Raw genomic sequence first — 18,377 nt, 5'->3', positions numbered from 1 at the left:
TGACACTGAGCAGGGCCACAGGCAGAAAAACAAGTAAGTAGCTGTTTGAACTCGTCTGAGTTTAGCAAATCCTTGGTATCAAGGAACCTCTGATAGGGCATGGATTTCTTTTTCTTTTAAGATTTTATTTATTCATGAGATACACAGAGAGAGGGAGAGAGAGGCAAAGACACAGGCAGAGGGAGAAGCAGGTTCTGTGTAGGGAGCCCGACGTGGGACTCAATCCCGGGACCCCAGGATCATGCCCCAGGCCGAAGACAGGCACCAAACCGCTGAGCCACCTTGGAATCCCCAGGGCATGGATTTCTTGAATCTTCTTCTTCTTCTTCTTCTTTTTTTTTAAAGATTTTATTTATTTATTCACAATAGATATATATACAGAGAGAGAGGCAGAGACACAGGCAGAGGGAGAAGCAGGCCCCAAGCCAGGAGCCTGACGCGGGACTCGATCCTGGGACCCCAGAATCGTGTCCTGGGCCAAAGGCAGGCGCCAAACCGCTGAGCCACCCAGGGATCCCTGATTTCTTGAATCTTCTTTTAGCAGAGATGGTTTTCAGTATTTTCACATAACACTTATATTCTACACAGAGCAAGTAGTCAGGTTGTTTTTCAAGTAACACTGGTAACCTATCTTGAAAACCAGACATTCCGCATGAAAACACTGATTTTTTTTTCATCATATTTAACGGGAAAAAGCAATTCATTATGTCAGCTAACCAGTTTCCTAAAACATAATTAAGACGCTGGCAAAAAGACCCTTCTACAAGAAGTAGGCTGTTGCGTTAGGCTGTCAGACGTGGTTCCCTGACCTCCAGACGACTGGTGGACGGTGTTGCTGCTGCCTCTCCTTGCGGAGGCACCCAGAGGCTACACGGTGCACTCCCACTTGACACTTGGCATACTTTCAGTGTGTATGTGCAATTAGGTATTCCAGTTGGATTTGAAATGCAGCTTAAAGTGTTTTCCTGCAAGCTGTTTTGAGGAAAAGGTTGATTTGGTTTTCTGATATAAATACAAGTTTACACCTATAACCATTAACTGAAATACATATTGAAGGAATAATGTGATTTGTGAACTTTTAAACTATCAAAAACCTGGGGTGCCTGGGTGGCTCAGTTGGTTAAGTATCTACTTTTGGTCATGATCGTGGGGTCCTGGGATCGAGTCCCGCCTCAGGCTCTCTGCTCCATGGGGAGTCTGCTTCTCCCTCTCCCTCTGTGCTCTCTTGCCCATGCTCGCTCTCTCAAATAAATAGGATCTTAAAAAAAAAAAAAAACTATCAAAAACCAAAAGACATGCTACCAAGAAACATTAAGCAGGAAGATGTCCTTGGGGTACGCCTGTGTTTGTGACATGATTAATGTTAATAGACAATGAGGTTAAGAAGTTATTTCCTTTGTATTTGAAATAATACATATGGCGAAAATAAAATTTTAAATTAGTTAAAAATTATTTCTAGAGTCCAATTCCAGTGTTTTATGCTGAAGGTAGTTTTGCTGTTTTTTTTTGTTTGTTTGTTTCTGAGGGAGAGAGAATGAGAGTGGACAGGAACGGGTGGAGGGAGGGCAGGGAGGGGGGGATCCCGGCTCCCCAGTCAGTGCAGAGCCCGAGGCGGGGCTCAGTCTCTCAAGCCTGAGATCATGACCTGACCCGAAATCAAGCATTGGACTCTCAACCGACTGAGCCCCACTGGTGCCCCGAAGCATGGTGGCTTTCTGGTAGTGATGGCAGATTGGACACAAAGGTACAGTTTCACTCTCTCCCAGACACCTGCTGACTGAACAGTAAAGTGATGTTTTATTTTTTTTAATTTTTTTAAATTTTTTATTTATTTATGATAGTCACACACACAGAGAGAGAGAGAGGCAGAGACACAGGCAGAGGGAGAAGCAGGCTCCATGCACCGGGAGCCCGACGTGGGATTCGATCCTGGGTCTCCAGGATCGCGCCCTGGGCCAAAGGCAGGCGCTAAACCGCTGTGCCACCCAGGGATCCCTAAAGTGATGTTTTAAAACGTCTCCCTCTGCCTGTGTCTGTGCCTCTCTCTCTCTCTCACTGTGTGCCTATCATAAATAAATAAAAATTAAAAAAAAAATAAAAATTAAAAAATAAAAAAAATAAAAAAAATAAAATAAATAAAATAAATAAAAATAAAATAAAATGTCAGACTTTGAAGGATGGGTAAAGTGAGAGAGGAGACAATAGCGGTGAAGTTTTGGAATTTGGGGAGCAGATGGATCAGTCCTAATTCACTTGGCAGATATGGGAAAGCCAGACTGTGTTGGCAGTGAAGAAAGCTGAGAACTAATCGCATTGGCACCACAGAATCCTCAGAAAGCTCAAAATTCAGAGGCTCCAGGGGGCTTTAAGGAAAAGAGTATCATAAAGAGAAAGCAAGAGGCTAACCTGAAAGATCAGGAGGGTATGAGAGGGACCAATAGAGTTTCTAAATAAACATTTGAAATTTAAAAGAAAACAAAACAAAACAGACTATTAGATTATACACAAAGAGAGACTTTGTGGAAAAACTGAAAGGAGTTAAGAACTCAGCAAAGGGTTGATCAGATGGAAAATAGGATGGAAAAGTGATGGAGAAGAGGTCGAGGACAGAAGGCAGAAGTTTAAGGTGCATTTACTTTCAGTCCAGAAGGGAAAATAGAAGGGAGGAGAGGCGATAGGTGAAGAGCTGTTGGCTCAGAAATATTCTGGAATTGGTAAAAGATAGGATGATGGAAATGTAGTTTATTTCAAACAGAATAGTGTCCATATTGAGACATATCATAGTGATGCTCCGAAACACTGAAGATCCAGAGAGGAGTTTATGTTTCAGGGAAGGGAGGGACAAAGGGAGAGGGGGAGAAATCCTCAGGCAGACTCTGTGCTGAGTGCAGACCCCAAAGTGGGGCTTGATCCCAGGACCCTGAGATCCTGGCCTGAGCCCCTCAGGGGCCCCTAAGAGAAGATTTTATTTTATTTTATTTTATTTTATTTATTTTATTTTATTTTATTTTATTTTATTTTATTTTATTTTTTTAGATTTTATTTATTCATAGACACAGCTAGAGAGAGAGAAGCAGAGACACAGGCAGAGGGAGAAGCAGGCTCCATGCAGGGAGCCCGACATGGGACCCGATCCAGGGTCTCCAGGATCACGCCCTGGGCTGCAGGCGGCACTAAACCACTGTGCCACCGGGGCTGCCCCAAGAGAAGATTTTATTTTATTTTATTTTTTTAAATTTTTATTTATTTATGATAGTCACACACACAGAGAGAGAGAGAGGCAGAGACACAGGCAGAGGGAGAAGCAGGCTCCATGCACCGGGAGCCCGACATGGGACTCGATCCCGGGTCTCCAGGATCGCGCCCTGGGCCAAAGGCAGGCGCCAAACCGCTACGCCACCCAGGGATCCCAAGAGAAGATTTTAATAGCAACCAGAAGTAGGGTGCCTGGTGGCCTCAATCAGGGGAGCTCGTGACTCTTGATCTTGGGCTTGTGAGTTTATTTAAAAATAAAATCTTTTTAAAAATAAAGCACCTGGGTGCACTCTTGCTGTTTATCTCTCTCTAATAAGTCTTAAAATATTTTTTAAAAAGCAAGCAATAAGAGAAAGGCCACCCAGAGTAATGGCAACAAAAGTTGTGGCTGCCATCTCTACAGGAAGGAGGGAAGGCAGAGGCAGTGGAGGAGGTCTGAGATGCTGAGAGAAGCAACCGGCAGCCTAGACCTGGAGTCCAGCAAGATTACCTTTTTTTTTTTTTTTAAGATTTTATTTAGTTATTCATGAGAGACAGACACTTAGAGAGGCAGAGACACAGGCAGAGGGAGAAGCAGGCTCCATGCAGGGAGCCCGACACGGGACTCGATCCTGGGACCCTGGGGTCATGAAGGTGGCGCTGAACCACTGAGCCACCTGAGCTGCCCGATGGTCTTTTAAAAACAAAGGTGAAATGAGGACTTTTTCAGATAAACCAAAATAGTGCATTTATTATCCACAGGACTTCATTAAAGATACTCCTAAAAGATCTACTGTAAGAAGGAAGAAAATGATTTTATTATTTTTTAAGATGTTATTTATTTGAGAGAGCGCATATAAGCAGATGGAGGGAGGGTCAGAAGTGGATGGAGAGACTCCTCCAGCAGATTCTGTGCCCGGTCCAGAGCCCGACCTGGGGCTGTGTCTTACCACCCTGAGATCATGACCTGAGCCAAAATCAAGAGGCCCACACTCACCCGACTGCACCCCCTGGGCGCCCCAGAAAAATGATTTTAAAAGAAAAGAATGAGATGTGGAAAGGTCTCCCTTAACAAGTGATGACCTTGTCTCTAAATCTAAACATTGAATGAAATAACGGCCCTTTGTAGGGTCCAGAAACGGAGACCGAGCCACAGCATAGGTTGCAAGATGAAGTTGGAAAACTCTCAGAAAGGAGAACAAAGAGCTGGAAAAGAGGAGAGAAGAATATTTGAAGGGCCAGCCTGGGAAGTCCAGCACGTGGGTAATAGAAGTTCCAGAGACAGGAGAGAGGAAGCACTGATGACAGTTACCAAGGTCATAGAAGAAAATTACACAGCCGCCAGACGTGCGGGACAGGCGTGAAATCAGACCCATCACCTTGAAATCCTAGAACACGGAGGACAAACAGAAGACTCTGGGCTCTCAGAGAGAGAAATAGGTCAGTTCATGAATCAAGAATCCGGAGGACTTTGGACTTCTTTTTTTTTTTTTTTTTTTAAGATTTCATTTATTTGAGAGAGCGAGCGAGAGCATGAGCCAGGGGAGGGGCAGAGGGAGAGGGAGAAGCAGACACCCTCCTGAACAGGGAGCCCCACCAGCATTCGATCCCAGGACCCTGAGATCATGACCTGAGCCAAAGGCAGACGCTCCACCGACTGAGCCACCAGGTGCCCGACTTTGGATTTCTTGGTAGCATTTCTGGAACTCAGAGGTGCATGAGGCACTGCCAAAAATTGTGATGGAAGGCAATTTCCAGTGTACTGTTTTTTACCCATTGAAACTGTCAAAAGCCTTAGAATTTGCCCCATTCTTCCTTTTCTGGCAATGACTGAGACCTTCTTTACCAAAACAAGGGAGTAAGTGGGAGAGCTAGTTCGTGGGGTGTGGAGTAGCTATGTGATGTGTGACAGCTTGTCCTCCAAACCGTGTGCATGGTGGTTGGGTGAAAGAGGGCGGTGCAGAGGGCTGGCAGGGGACACGCACCTGCGTCGTGCAGAGCAGTACGGCTGAGACCGGGGGCCCTGACGCTGCCCTTGCAGCCTCCTGCAGTCTCTGATGTAGTTGCCTCCCTGCCATCCGGGAGCCTCCAGATCATCTGCGTCCTGTGGGGACACGAGGAGCCAGCTGGTGGGAGCCGGGCCGGGCTGCAGCCCCCTCCTCCTTCACTCTCTGTTTTCTGCCTCACATGCCCCTGCCCCCACTGCTGCAGTGAGAACACTCACACCGGCCCTGGGGAATCTGGCTGCGGGTTCTCCCTGTTTCCTTCACGTTCCCGAGCCCTTTCATGTGCTGTTGCTAATTCTCCACTATAATCGTAGGGTGTTCAGCAGTTTGGGGCTGGCACAGCAGGGGTGGGGAGCCAGGAGGAACTGAAGATTTCTGATAAGCAACCAGATGCCAGGAGAGATGGGAGAGAGGAATCAGGGGTGGTGCTGTGGGTGCAGAGTGAGACGGGACAGGGTGGGTGGGAGGTGGGCATGGGGGTAAGAGGCTTTCTGGAGGGGCTGGGGTACTCGGATCTCCCTAGAGGCACAGGCCGCCTAACAGGCTGGAAAACTTAGCCTAGCACATTCCAGCAGGTGGGACAGTGACGGTGGTCGGTGGGCCTGTCCTTGCCATTCCTGGAGAGGCTGCGAGTGGCCGTGGGGCTGCGGCCCGTGGGGCGTCCGCGGGGCTCTCGGCACCTGCCCCTCAGCGGTGTCGAGCCCGCTTCCCGGCCCCGGCCCTGCATGTGCGCCGTGTGCTCCCGGCCTCCTCCCGGGGCTCCCGTCGGTTCCGGGAGGGTTCTTGGCTGTCATGCTTCCGCCCCTTGCGCAGCCCCGGGGGGGCCGTGGTGTCCCTCCCGCGCGGCTGTCTCTGAGCTGCCTGGGCCCCGGCTGGGCTTCTGCGCCGCCCTTCCTCCTGGGCCTGGGCTCTCTCTGCCGCGTCCCCCCATCAAACTGGCTGCGGGGAGTTTTTCTATTTTCCGGTCCTCCAACTTGCCTTTGATCCCTTCCTTCGATTCCATTTCTTTGGGGAAGTTCTGAGTCTTGCCATCTGTGTCCCCGAGTCCATCGGTCATGGCTGCCTGGACGGGGTGGGGGGGGGCTCCTGCGTGCCTCCAGGCGCGGCCTGGGCTCTGGCGCCCAGCACGCACAGTTGGTCGAGCATCCCCCTCCCGGGTTTGGCTCAGGGCGTGATCTCGGGGCCGCGAGCTCGTCCTTTGTCGGTGGAGGGGACCGGCCTCTGAACGCCGGGCATGCGTGACTCCCCTCACTGGAAACCCTCAGGACGGGGTCCGGCCTCCGTCAGCGTGGAGGAGCTGCATGGCCCCCCGTGCAGACGGAGGCGCAGGTCGTCAGTGCAGACGCGTCCCTGGCAGGTGCTGCAGGCCGGTGTCCCGGCGTGGTCCCCGTGGCGGGACTGGATGGAGAGGTGCCCCCATGGGGCATCACCGGGGAGGCGCTTCTCGGGCTTGGCTGTGGTCTCCTGCAAGGGGTTCCCGGCCAGGCAGCCCTGCCCCTCGGCCCGGCCCACTGTGCCGTCCCTCGCGGGTGCCCTGGCCACGTGGCCGTGCAGGCCGTGGGCAGGCATGTGCGGCTCAAGTCCCGTTTCCTGGTTATGGCCTTTTCCCAGTGTTTTTCTATCCTGCGTTCTGTTGAGATTAAAAGTTGCCATTTTATTTTTGTTTGGTGTTTTACTAACATTGTGTCGCGCCCTCAACTGTGAATCCTCCTAACAAGGGGTCGGAGGCAGCTCAGCACCTCTGGGGACCGAGGACTCCTCTCCAAGTCAGCTGTCGTGGTGTTGACAGTGTCCCTCATCACTTTGGAGACGCCACAGCCGGTGTCCCATGTCTGCAGGTGCTCCCCCTCCCCGCGTTCCCCCTGGGGACGGTCCCTGCAGCTAAGGCTCGCAGCTCGGTGGGCGGGAGGCCAGCTCTGGATTCTGTGTCCGCAAAGGACTTGATTTTACTCCCATTTCTGAGGTGTGACGTCGCTGGCCTGGAACTTCACACTGCTCGTGATCCCCTCGGGCCCGTGGGGAGCCTGCCCACCGCACAGACGCGGGCCCGCGGCAGCCGCCGCAGGACACCCCGTTTCCCCAGTGAATCGCCTCTTTGCTGGGCTCCGTTCAGCTGCGTGGGTTTATCTGTTCACGGCAATCGGCAGACTTGGCGGCGGCGGTGGGAATGTCTGCTGGCCTTTACGCCGTGGGGAGAGGTGGCAGCTGATGTCCTAGAACACAGGCTCCCGGAGCGCGAGTGGGGGCAGCAGCTGGCCCGCGCCCCGCGCGGGGGGACAGTGCCTGCTTACCTCCGAGAGTGGCTGGTGCCCGTGCCCGGGGCGCAGGCTGGGGCTGGCAGGCCCGCCTCCTGGGAGGTTTTCTGTCTGGACGCAGGGAGAACCGAGAACCGGGAGTGTGGATGGGCTCCGTGTCCCTGGGCCGAGGGTGCCCAGAGGCTGTGGCTGTGTGGCTGCCTGCAGTCACCGCCCCCGCCGGGACATGGGCGTGGACGTCATTCCGGGTGGGCTTCGGGGGGGGGGGCGGGGGGCTTGGAGCTTGTGCCTGGCGGGGGAGAAGCATGTGGGTGCGGCCGCTGGCCTGCGGACGCCGCGGTGGCCATGGACGCTGTGGAAACTGGGCAGGGGCGCCGGGCGCGGAGTGACGCATGTTGCTGGGCACTAGGAGCAGATTGCAGCTTCCTGGGGCTCGTTCTCCCAACAGCCCCTGTCAGGAGCCGGCACAGAGCGTCTTCTGTTCCGGGGTTGGTGTAGGAAGTTGGAATCAAGAGCCTCGTCGCCCACTCGTGCCCGGAACTTCCTGCAGCGTGGGGTGGAAAGGAGCGAGCAGCTGCCCCTGGGGGGGGGGCAATGCGGCTGGAGGCCCAAGGCCGCTGGCTGCCCCACCAGGCTTCAGGTCGGCTCCTGAAGGGGCGGGCAGGACAGCCACGCCACACGGGGTGAGGGTCCATGGGGGTGGACGTGCGTGCAGCTGCCAGATCTTAGCCAAGGACTCCTGGGGTCGCCACACGCTCCTCGTCTGCGCTGTGCTGTGCTCTCCTGGAGATGAGGCTACGAGGCCCTGAGTGAGAGCTGGACCCGGCAGTCCAGGCCACACTGGCCTTGCTGGCACCCTCCCTGAGCACTGGGCACCATTCTCCCCACGGGTGCACCTCGCCCTGGGGAGCGTGTCACCCTGGCTGCAACCTGACCTGGCAGGCTCCTGGACCTGCGGAGCCTGGGGCTGCTGTCTGCCGACGGGAGGAGAGCAGCTGTCCGTCCGCACGGCCCTGGGTGCTGCATGCTGGAGGCGCGGGGGCCTTGCCGAGGTAAGGGACCTGCAGGGCTGGGGGTGTCTCGGGTCATGTGCAGGGCGCTCACACGCTGGCCTAGGACAGCGCCCCGACCTGCGGCCTCCCCTTATGTGGTCCTGAGAACAGTCCCAGGGTGCATGTCTCTGGTGAGGCGCCCTGCCCAGCCAGCCCGGGAGGGAGGAGCAGGCCCGGAGGGGCTGGGCTCGGCTGCTCCCCCAGGTGCACCGGGCGGCCTGTGCCTCGCAGATGGGGGGAGGCGCCCCAGGAAGCAGTGGGATCTGCAGAGGTACAGGTGTCAGGACTTTCTGAGGAATGTTGCCAGAACCACAAATAGAAACAAAAACATTCCATTCTGCAGAAGGTACTATTTTAAAAATCTGTGCAGATGACAAAAGCAGGGCGTAAAAGTAGAGAAATGAACGAAAGCAGGTGGAGAGACAACCCGCTTGCGAAGGCGTTTGGAGACCGCCTGGTGCGGGGCCGAGGCCTCTCCAGGCCGGGACCGGGCGCCATGGAGCCCATGCCATGCAGACGTATTTCCAGGCATCTGCAGCATTTGTGGGTTATTTTCCCTACATCTGCTGTGTTGCTCAGGTCTGTGGCCCAAGGTGAGCCCAGCCTCCTGAAGTCGACCTGCTGGTGGGCAATGTGTGTCCTGGGTGCCACCTCGCCGACCTCACCGACCTCACCAACGCCCTAGAGGAGGGAGGGGAGGCATCTGCAAGAGGCTCCGGCCAGGCGCTTCCTATGCTCCTCTGCCTTTCACACTCTGAAGCCATATTTTCACTCAAAAGTAGACTTATGCTACGAAGTGAGTCCATTCATTTCTTGTTGACTCACGAAGCGGCGCTGTAGGCACTGGGGACCAGTAGTGAGCAGAGGGCCTCGTGCTGACTCTGGCGTATTTTTTTTTAAGTGGGCGCCACGCCCAGCAGAGCCCAGCGCGGGGCCTGAACGCGGGGCCCTGAGGTCGACACCCGAGCTGAGGTCAGGAGTGGACCCCCTGAGCCACTTAGGGGCCCCCCAGTTTAGTGTATTTTTAAACAGCTGAGATTTAAGTAATAAAAACATGTCCATCCCCCATCGGGTCGCCGTCCCAGACTCACTGATGCCGCCTGGGTGAGCCCCGGGTGGAGCCTCCCAGCCTGGGGACCCTGGGAGGGTGACCGCAGGCCCTGAGCTGCGCCCATTGGTCACAACGCCCTCCTCCAGCTGTCCTCGCCCTCTCAGACCCAGTGGGGTCACCCGTGCTCGTGGAGGGTTTGGGGAACGAGTGGGACCCAGGCAGTTCTGGTCGCAGGGCCACTTCTCTGTTCTGACCACTGGCTCGTGAACATGTGATGCATACTTTGTTCTCTGTAAATGGTCCCAGGGGCTGCGATGCAGTCTTGCTGGTGAGACCAGCCCTGGATGAGGGGGACCCGGCGAGGGCCACAGGGATTGGGGGGGGAGGCTGTGCGGCCGGCTCCTCCCATGACAGGCAGGGGCCAGGCGCGTCCCCAGGGCCACCGTCCCAAGTACTGGGCCAACAGCACCCCCCTCAGGGACTCCTTCTGTGTTGCAACCAAGTGGCTCCAAACAAGTGTCCTTTCTGTGTGGGGCGTGGTCTGACATCCTTTCCCAGAAAAGTTTGAAGAGCTGGTCCTGACCCACAAGTTGATGCCATGATTGGCAGGTCGGGTCACGGTTTTTTAACTGTGACAGTGTGGCCCCTTCTTTGGCAGGGGGTCGATGAGAAGAGCCGTGTGGGAGGCGTGAGCGGGAAATGCCAGCCTGTCCTGGTCACTGAGTGCGGAGAATGGGCCATTGTGCCTCCAGCTCAGAGCCAGGCTTTCAGAACATGAAACTGAGATGCCCGCATTGTTCAGAACTTGGAAAACTTATTAAAAACAGCATTGAGAGTGGCACTTGGGCCTTCTGGACACGGTGGCTGACTCAAGGCTTGTTTATTCTACTTCCATCCCTGAAACTCTCTGAAATGGACAAAATGGATGAAAAATAGAGAACGAGATTGAATCTCCAGTGAATCCAAGGAACAGCGGCAGCCGGAGGAGGATGCTGCCCAGCGGGGAAGGGGGGCGGTAGCCGAAGCTCTGATGGACTGCAGCTCATCCTTCCCGGCGGGTTCCAGGGACGCCACCCGCGGTGTGACGCGACGCTTTGCCGGGCGGCGGGAGGTGAGCTGCGGCGGGCACGGGCTCCGCCAGCACCTCCCACAAGCCCCGGGCCCCGGGGTCGCTCCCGGGGCTGGGGGCGGAGAAGAAGCCTGGGCTCCTGGCCAAGGGGCCCCGCGGGCGCATGCGGCCACTGCTGGGCCCTGACAGGGCCCACGCACAGCCCCGGCTCCACAGCCCTCTCGGGAGACGCCTCCGCAGCCCTGGCTGCTGTGCGCCGGCTGAGCAGCGGGCTGGGGATGCGGCCCCGCTCCTTGGGGTCCCTCAGCGGCCGGTCCCAGCGCAGGCCAAGCAGGCGATGGGCGGGCCTCTCCGCTCTGTTTGAGCTGGATTTCTGTCACTTGCAAAGAAAAAAAAAGTTTTAATACCAGAAACTTACTTCAAGGCAGAGCCTGTGCAAAACTGTGGCAGCAGAGTGTTCTGGAATGACGCACCCCGCTTGCGGCTGTCCTTCCCTTGTTCAGAGATGAGCAGGAATCAGGAGCTGACGTGCACCTTTACGTAGAGGGTCAGGAAGGAAAGAAAGGGAAGGAGCCCAGTTAGGGAGGGAGGAGAACCAGCAGAGGGTGGACAGAGCGTGTTCTGTTTACTGGGAAACCTAAATGTCACTATGCTAAAGAGAAAAGAGCTCAAAGAAAAGATGAGGTAGCAGGAGGGGACGTGGCCATGGAGCCGAGGAAGGAAGGTGAAGGCCCGCCGCCGTGGCCGCTGAGGAGCATGCCCCATGCCCGGAGGGGACTGTGGGGGGCCAAGGCCGCTGTGCCGCCCGCCTCGTCCCCGCTCTGGGGGCGGCAAGGACCGGACTTTGTTCTGGGCCAGCTCGGCTCCAGGACGGGCGCCCTGCCCGGCGGAGGGGCGGTGCAGGTGCCCCCCCTTGCGCCCCGGATGGACAGGCGCGGTGGGCACTCGCGTGCAGGGAGGCAGATCGTGGCCTGGGCCATCGGCGGCAGGGACGCTTGCCCGCTCCCCCACTCCTCTATTCAGCCAGTCGTCCGTATCGGTGCGCACTTGGGCGTGTTTCCTTTATACTTTGGGTTATCACCTAATAGGACTCGTCCCCACGGCTCCAGCTTTGGTCCTCGAGAGCCCCGGTGACAGACCCCATCCCTGTGCGGCGGTGTTTCTGGTTTAGCTCTTCCTTCCTGCCTCCCTGGGACCCCACACACTCGTGCCTTTTTCCTGCCCCGGGGATTTCAGCCGTTCCTCCAAGGATTCCCGGGACCTCTTATTGGAGCAAGAACTGGGCCCTGGGTGTGATCCTTGCTGCGTAGGTCCTCAGCTGGCAGAGCCAGGAAGTCTGTGTGTGCACCCCTCCTCCTCTGACCTGTGTATGGGGTGCGCACATATACCTCTCCGCACAGCCGTCTGTGCACACTGACCTGTGTACGCGCACACAGATCTCTCCTGGTGTAGTTATCCGTATATGTTTTACATTGAATGGGAGTTCTGACTCTCGTCTGCCCTTGCTCCTCACCATGTGGGTTATCCCAGCCTCCTCCCCATGCCTACCTGTCACCTGCCATCCTTTTGCTGAATTGTTCCTTTCCCATGTACACACGTAGTTGTATCAGAGTTGGAGACCCATACTCCTGGGAGGTGACTTTATCAACGAGACCGTGTCAAATTACCATTCTTCCTTATATCCTTGCTCATTTCTAAAGTTACTCAGGTCAGGGGCGCCTGGGTGGCTCAGTAGGGTCGTGGGATCGAGCCCCACCACAGGCCCTGCACTCAGCAGGGAGTCTGCTTAAAGATTCTCTCCCTCTGTCCCTCCCCCCCTCCACTTGTGCACATGAGTGTCTGCGTGCGCGCATTCTCTCTCTCTCTCTCAAATAAGTAAATCTTAAAATAAATAAAGCTACTCAGGTCAAAAAAAAAAAAAGTTACTCAGGTCAGCATTTTTCCCTCCACTCCATTGTTTGCAATACGGGTAGATTGTTCTGTCCCATACTGCACTGTGTCTTGAGAACCCTTGACCTCCTAAATTATTTTCTTATAAACTTGTATATGTTAAAGTTTATTCTTTTTGCGTAAATTTCCATGGTTTTGACAAACGCATAGTATCAGTTATTCATAATGGCAGTATTGTTCTGAGTAGTTTCACCCCCCACCCAAGACATCCACTGTGGTCACCCATTCAACCTTCCTCCCTCCCGAGTCATTAGTAGTTGCTATAATCTTTGTGCCACTAATACAGTTTTGTGTTTTCCAGACTATCGTATATTTAGGATCCTACATCACTGTAGCCTAGAACAAACGTTGTAAGTCCTTAGTTATACAGTGTGTCAAGATACATTCCAAGTGATTAAGGAGTGTGTTTATTCAGTAAATGTTTGATTACTCTGTGTCAAGGATGCAGTGGTCAACAAAACAAATACCATCTCTGCCCCCATGCTGCTTACCCCCTGGTGAGGGAGGGAAATTAAATATCAAAGCTGTAATGCTTTATTTGTGTAATTAGGGATCACTAAGCAAAAGTACCTGGACTTCCTCATGTTCACAAGGTGGAATAACAGGAATCATACCCTCTCACAAGGAACTAATAAAAAGCTGGATAATATTTATGAAACCCTAGTTTTCTGGGGTACGTGGTGGCTCAGCTAGTTAAGCGTCTGCCTTCGGCTCAGGTCATGATCCCAGGTCCTGGGATAGAGCCCCATGTCGGGCTCCCTGCTCAGTGGGGAACCTGCTTCTCCCTCTCCCTCTGCTGGTCCCCCTGCTTGTGTGCTCTCTCTATCAAATAAAATCTTAAAAAAAAAAAAAGAAACCCTAGTTTTCTAAATTTTGGGTGTGAGAGGATAAAGTACAGTGATTACTGTTAGACGAGAGTCAAACAGGGTAAGTCCAATGATTTCCTGGTTTGCTGCATGAGGGGAGTTTCCAGGTCGTGTTGCAGGGATGCAGGGTCTGGCAGAGGCCCTGAATTCAGGAGATGGAGTTAGAGTCTGGTGGCTGTGGCGATGGAATTTGGGGGGGGGGGGCAGCAGAACGGACTGCTGCAAGCAGAGGGCACTCGGAGGTCGTGGGACAGAACCGTTAGCTTCCTACAGCGTGCTGGTCAGCACGTGGACCTGAGGAAGCTGAGAGACGGAGGATCCCGCAGAAGGGGTAGAGGGATGGTGCCCAGAGCCCTCAGAACAGCGCAGAGGGTGCTGTGTCTCGAGGCTGGCTGAACCTCCAGTCTACTCAGGGGAGAGTAACCAGCCATAGAATAAATACTGCTTTGGTGCCCCTGACCCAAGTTAGGAACAAGAGCCAAAGGTTTCACGTGGTTTCCAAGTAACTGGATCCCAAAACAGAGCCCAAGAATATTTATAGGAATTGAAAAGTTATTATAACTGTATTCCATGTGCTCAGAAAGCTAAAGGAGATGCGGGACACATTGAGTAGAGACACAGTGAAGTAAAGACGGTGAAATGCAGAAAGATCCAAATTCAGCTTACAGAGCTGAGACTAAATGAATGTAAAACATCCTGCGTGGAACTGGCAGCAGATCGGACACTGCAGAAGAGAAGGACAGTGAACTTGAGGACAGAGCAGTAAGAACGATCCAGACTAAAACAAGGAGAGGGGAGTACCCCTGAATAAACAAGAGCGGACTGAGCTGCGGGACACCTGGGAGAGACTCGTACTTGTATGATTGCCGCTCCCAGGGGTAAGGGAAGGATGTGGAAAAACCGTCTAAATAAATAATGGCTGAAATGCCTCCCAATTTGATGAAAACTCTAGACCTGAACAATCTTAACAAACCAAGTACAGTCACATAAGGTTCATCATAATCAAATTGCTCAAAAACAGTGATGAAGAGAAAAGCCTTAAAAGCAGCCAGAAAACAAGACCTAATACAGCCAGAGGAGCAACGTCACGGACAATAGCGGATTGCTGTGCAGAGTGTGGGTGAGGAGGTGAGGAGCCCAGGAGCAGCCGGTCTGGAACTCTGTGCCAGGTACATCCATCGTTAGATGAAGGTGACGTGAAGATACTTCACATGTACAAAAGCTGGAAGAATTCGTCGCCAGCGGACCTTCCCCGCAAGTAGTGCTTCAGGAACTGTTCTAAAAGCTTCAGACGGCAGAGGGATGAGACCTTGTGGAAATCTGGATCTACCCCAAAGACTGAAGACCCCTGGAGATGGCAGCCACATGGCTAAAATAGAGATAAAATGATACATAGATGCTGTCTTATTACTTAAATCTCTTTAAGAGATATTATTTAAGGGATCCCTGGGTGGCTCAGCCGTTTAGTGCCTGCCTTTGGCCCAGGGCGTGATCCTGGAGTCCCGGGATCGAGTCCCACGTCAGGCTCCGGGCATGGAGCCTGCTTCTCCCTCCTCCTGTGTCTCTGCCTCTCTCTCTCTCTCTGTCTATGATAAATAAATAAATAAATCTTAAAAAAAAAAGAGAGAGATATTATTTAAGATATGGCTCAGGGGGTTGAGCATCTGCCTTTGGCTTGGGTCATAATAATCCTGGGGTCCTGGGGTCAAGTCCCACGTCAGGCTCCCTGCTCGGTTGAGGAGTCAGCCTCTCCTTCTCACTCTCCCTCCTTGCTCGTGTTCTCTTTCTTTCTCATATAAGTAAAATCCTTAAAAAAGAGAGATGATATTTTTTTTAATTTTTATTTATTTATGATAGTCACAGAGAGAGAGAGAGAGAGAGAGAGGCAGAGACACAGGCAGAGGGAGAAGCAGCCTCCATGCACCGGGAGCCCGATGTGGGATTCGATCCCAGGTCTCCAGGATTGCGCCCTGGGCCAAAGGCAGGCGCCAAACCACTGAGCCACCCAGGGATCCCAAGAGATGATAATTTAAATAAAAGTGACAAGGAAAAAAAGTGACAAGGGTGGGGGTGGTTATAACGTATATAGAATAAAACATGACGAGAATGGCACAGAAGAAATGGCAAACTTGTATACTTGAGTGTGATTTTTTTTTCTTTTTAAAGATTTTATTTATTTCTTCATGAGAGACTGAGAGAGAGAGAGAAAAGCAGAGACACAGGCAGAGGGAAAAGCAGGCTCCGTTCAGGGAGCCCAACGTGAGACTCGATCCCGGGTTCCTAGGATCATGCCCTGGGCTGAAGGCAGGCGCTAAACCGCTGAGCCACCCGGGGATCCCCCGAAGGAGTGTGATTTTCCTTGAAGGCAGATTATGATAAATATGGACACTAACCCCCAAACATCTACTAAAATAGCAAAACAATAAATTACAGCTGATAGGTTAACAGTAGACATAAAATTGAATTTCGTAAGATACTTAACCCTAGAGTAGGCAAAAAAAAAAAGAAGAAAGGGGAAATAACAGATGGGACAAACTTTAAAAAGTAGCAAGATGGTAGATTTCAACCCAACCATGTCAACAATCACAAATCTAGATGATTAAACACCCACTTGAAAGGCAGACATTGGGGCACCTGGGTGGCACCGGTTGAGCATCCAAGACTTGATTTCAGCTCAGGTCATGATCTCAGGGTCGGCTTGAGGGTTCTCTCCTTCTGCTCTTCTCCCAGTTTGTGTGTGTGTGCACGCGCTTGCTGTTTTTCTCCAATAAAAACGTCTTTGTAAAAGGCAGAGATTGTCAGCATGAAAAAACAGTACCCAAATATATGCTGGCTTCAGTAAACCCACTTTAAATACAAAGACACAAATAGGTTAAAAGTAGAAGGAAGGTAAGAGATGTACAATTCTAACACTAATAGAAAGCGGAAGCTGCTGTAATAATAGCAAATACACTGATTTCAGAGCTGAGGAAACTACCAGATAAAGATATTTAATAATGATAAAGAGTTGAATTCACCAGGAAGACAATGTAAGTTCCTGCTCCTAATGGCAGAGCTACAAAACAGGGAACACAAACCGACAGAACTGCAAGGAGAAGTAGACAGATCTGTGGTTATAGTTGCTACTCTCCATGCTGTTTTCTTAGTCATTGGAAAACTAGGTAAACAGAGGATTGGTACTGGCGCTCTCAGCCCACCTGACCTGGTTGGACCAGCAGCATGCTGTTCCAGTGTGTTCGAAATGTCGACCAAGATAAGTCATTTGTCTGCATCATAAGTTTTTTGGACAAAAGTGGAATTAAGTTAGAAACCCACAAAAATGTCAGAAAATCACCAACTGTCAGCTAAGAAAATCAGATACTTCTGTGTAATCCATGAGTCAAAGGAGAAACCAAAAGGGAAATTGAGAAGCACTGGATGAAATTGTAAACAGAGTCAGAATTTGCAGGATGCCAGAGAAGCTGTGCTTTACCGGGGGCTTTACGACACCAAATGCCTGTCTCAGATTGGAATTTTATTTTATTTATTTTTTTTAAAAGATTTTATTTATTTATGAGAGACACACAGAGAGAGGCAGAGACACAGGCAGAGGGAGAAGCAGGGTCCCTGCGGGGAGCCCAACGTGGGACTCGATCCCGGGACCCGGGGTCATGCCCTGGGCCGAAGGCAGTGCTAAACCCCTGAGCCACGGGGGTTGCCCCCAGATTGGAATTTGAAAACATTGCAAAGCACTCAATTTCTACCTTAAACTAAAAGAAGCAGAGCAAACTAAATCCAAAGGATTGCAAAGAAAAGGAAATACTTAAGATGACAGTGGGAATTAAAGCAGAAACACAAGACAGGAAACTAATGAAGCCAAACGCTTTTTTTTTTTTCATGTAAAGATCAGTGAAATTGAGAAACTTCCGGCCAGCCAGATGACATGAGAGAGTGAAGAGAACTTAATGTCAGGAGCGAAAGAGACGGCATCACTACATGTTATATTGATCTTAAAGAGATCGCAGGAGAATGGCCTGCGAGCCTTGTGCCGTAGATGGAACAGCTTGCAAGAAGTGCACAGACCCCTTGAAGGGCAAAACCACTAAAGGAGACTCAAGTTTAAGACCTGGTGAGCTTTGTATCTGCTACAGTTGAACCTGTAGTCATGAGCCTTGCACAAAGAAGACTCCGCGTCCAGACGGCCCCACAGGTGGATCCTGTACACACTTGAGGACCGGATGGTGGTCCACACAGACTTGCCCAGAATATTGAGAAGATTGGTTTTGTTGGTTGTGCTGCTCTTCTCCTGATACCGAAACCAGACAAAGACGGTACCAGAAGGAGCTCGCAGGGAAACGCAGACGACCTAGAATAATGACAGCAGTTTCAGAAGTGAAGAGCACAGCTGGGAGGGCTGGCGGTGTGTGATTTCAGACCCAGGGCCCTGGGGTCACTGAGGCCTCTGCTCGGGGCTGGGGGAGGCTTTCTGGGGGGCAGGGGGGCCAACTCTGGAGCAAGGAGGGCCAGTCACATGCCTCCCGGGTCATCCTTGCCAACTGCTGCGGCCTTGAAGGATGAGACAAGGCCTGAAAGGGGGGACGCGGACTAGGGGGGCGCTGATGTGAGTTTCAGGTTACGGTTATGGTCGATACTTTGTAGTTTTTCAGAATTTTTACTGCTTGGTATTTTTTTTGTGACGTCGAAGCCACACAAGGTCACCTGTTTTCACTCAGACAAGGACTTAGAAGTACTTGAGTTTTTTTTTAAAGATTTTATTATTTGAAGGCAGCCGCGGTGGCGCAGCAGTTGGTGCCGCCTGCAGCCCAGGGCGTGATCCTGGAGACCCTGGATCGGGTCCCATGTCGGGCTCTCTGCATGGAGGCTGTTTCTCTCTCTGCCTCTCTCTCTCTCTCTC

General features: G+C 52.4%; 1 protein-coding gene across 7 annotated transcripts in view; it reads left to right on the top strand.

Moving 5' to 3' along the window:
- Positions 1 to 18,377, top strand: part of ARHGAP39 (Rho GTPase activating protein 39) — a 91,077-nt gene that overhangs the window by 25,536 nt on the left and 47,164 nt on the right. Inside the window, exon 1 of one of the 7 annotated variants that reach the window (XM_055313893.1) lies at positions 8,460 to 8,547. The exons of the other annotated variants lie outside the window; for them this stretch is intronic. The gene's annotated coding sequence lies outside the window, so the exon portion shown is untranslated. Of the gene's footprint in view, positions 1 to 8,459; positions 8,548 to 18,377 lie in introns of those variants that run through there. 7 annotated transcript variants of the gene reach the window in all.

Source organism: Nyctereutes procyonoides, unplaced genomic scaffold (genome assembly GCF_905146905.1).
Source record: "Nyctereutes procyonoides isolate TBG_1078 unplaced genomic scaffold, NYPRO_anot_genome, whole genome shotgun sequence".
Classification (NCBI taxonomy): domain Eukaryota; kingdom Metazoa; phylum Chordata; class Mammalia; order Carnivora; family Canidae; genus Nyctereutes; species Nyctereutes procyonoides.
This window is presented reverse-complemented; position numbering and strand designations above follow the sequence as displayed.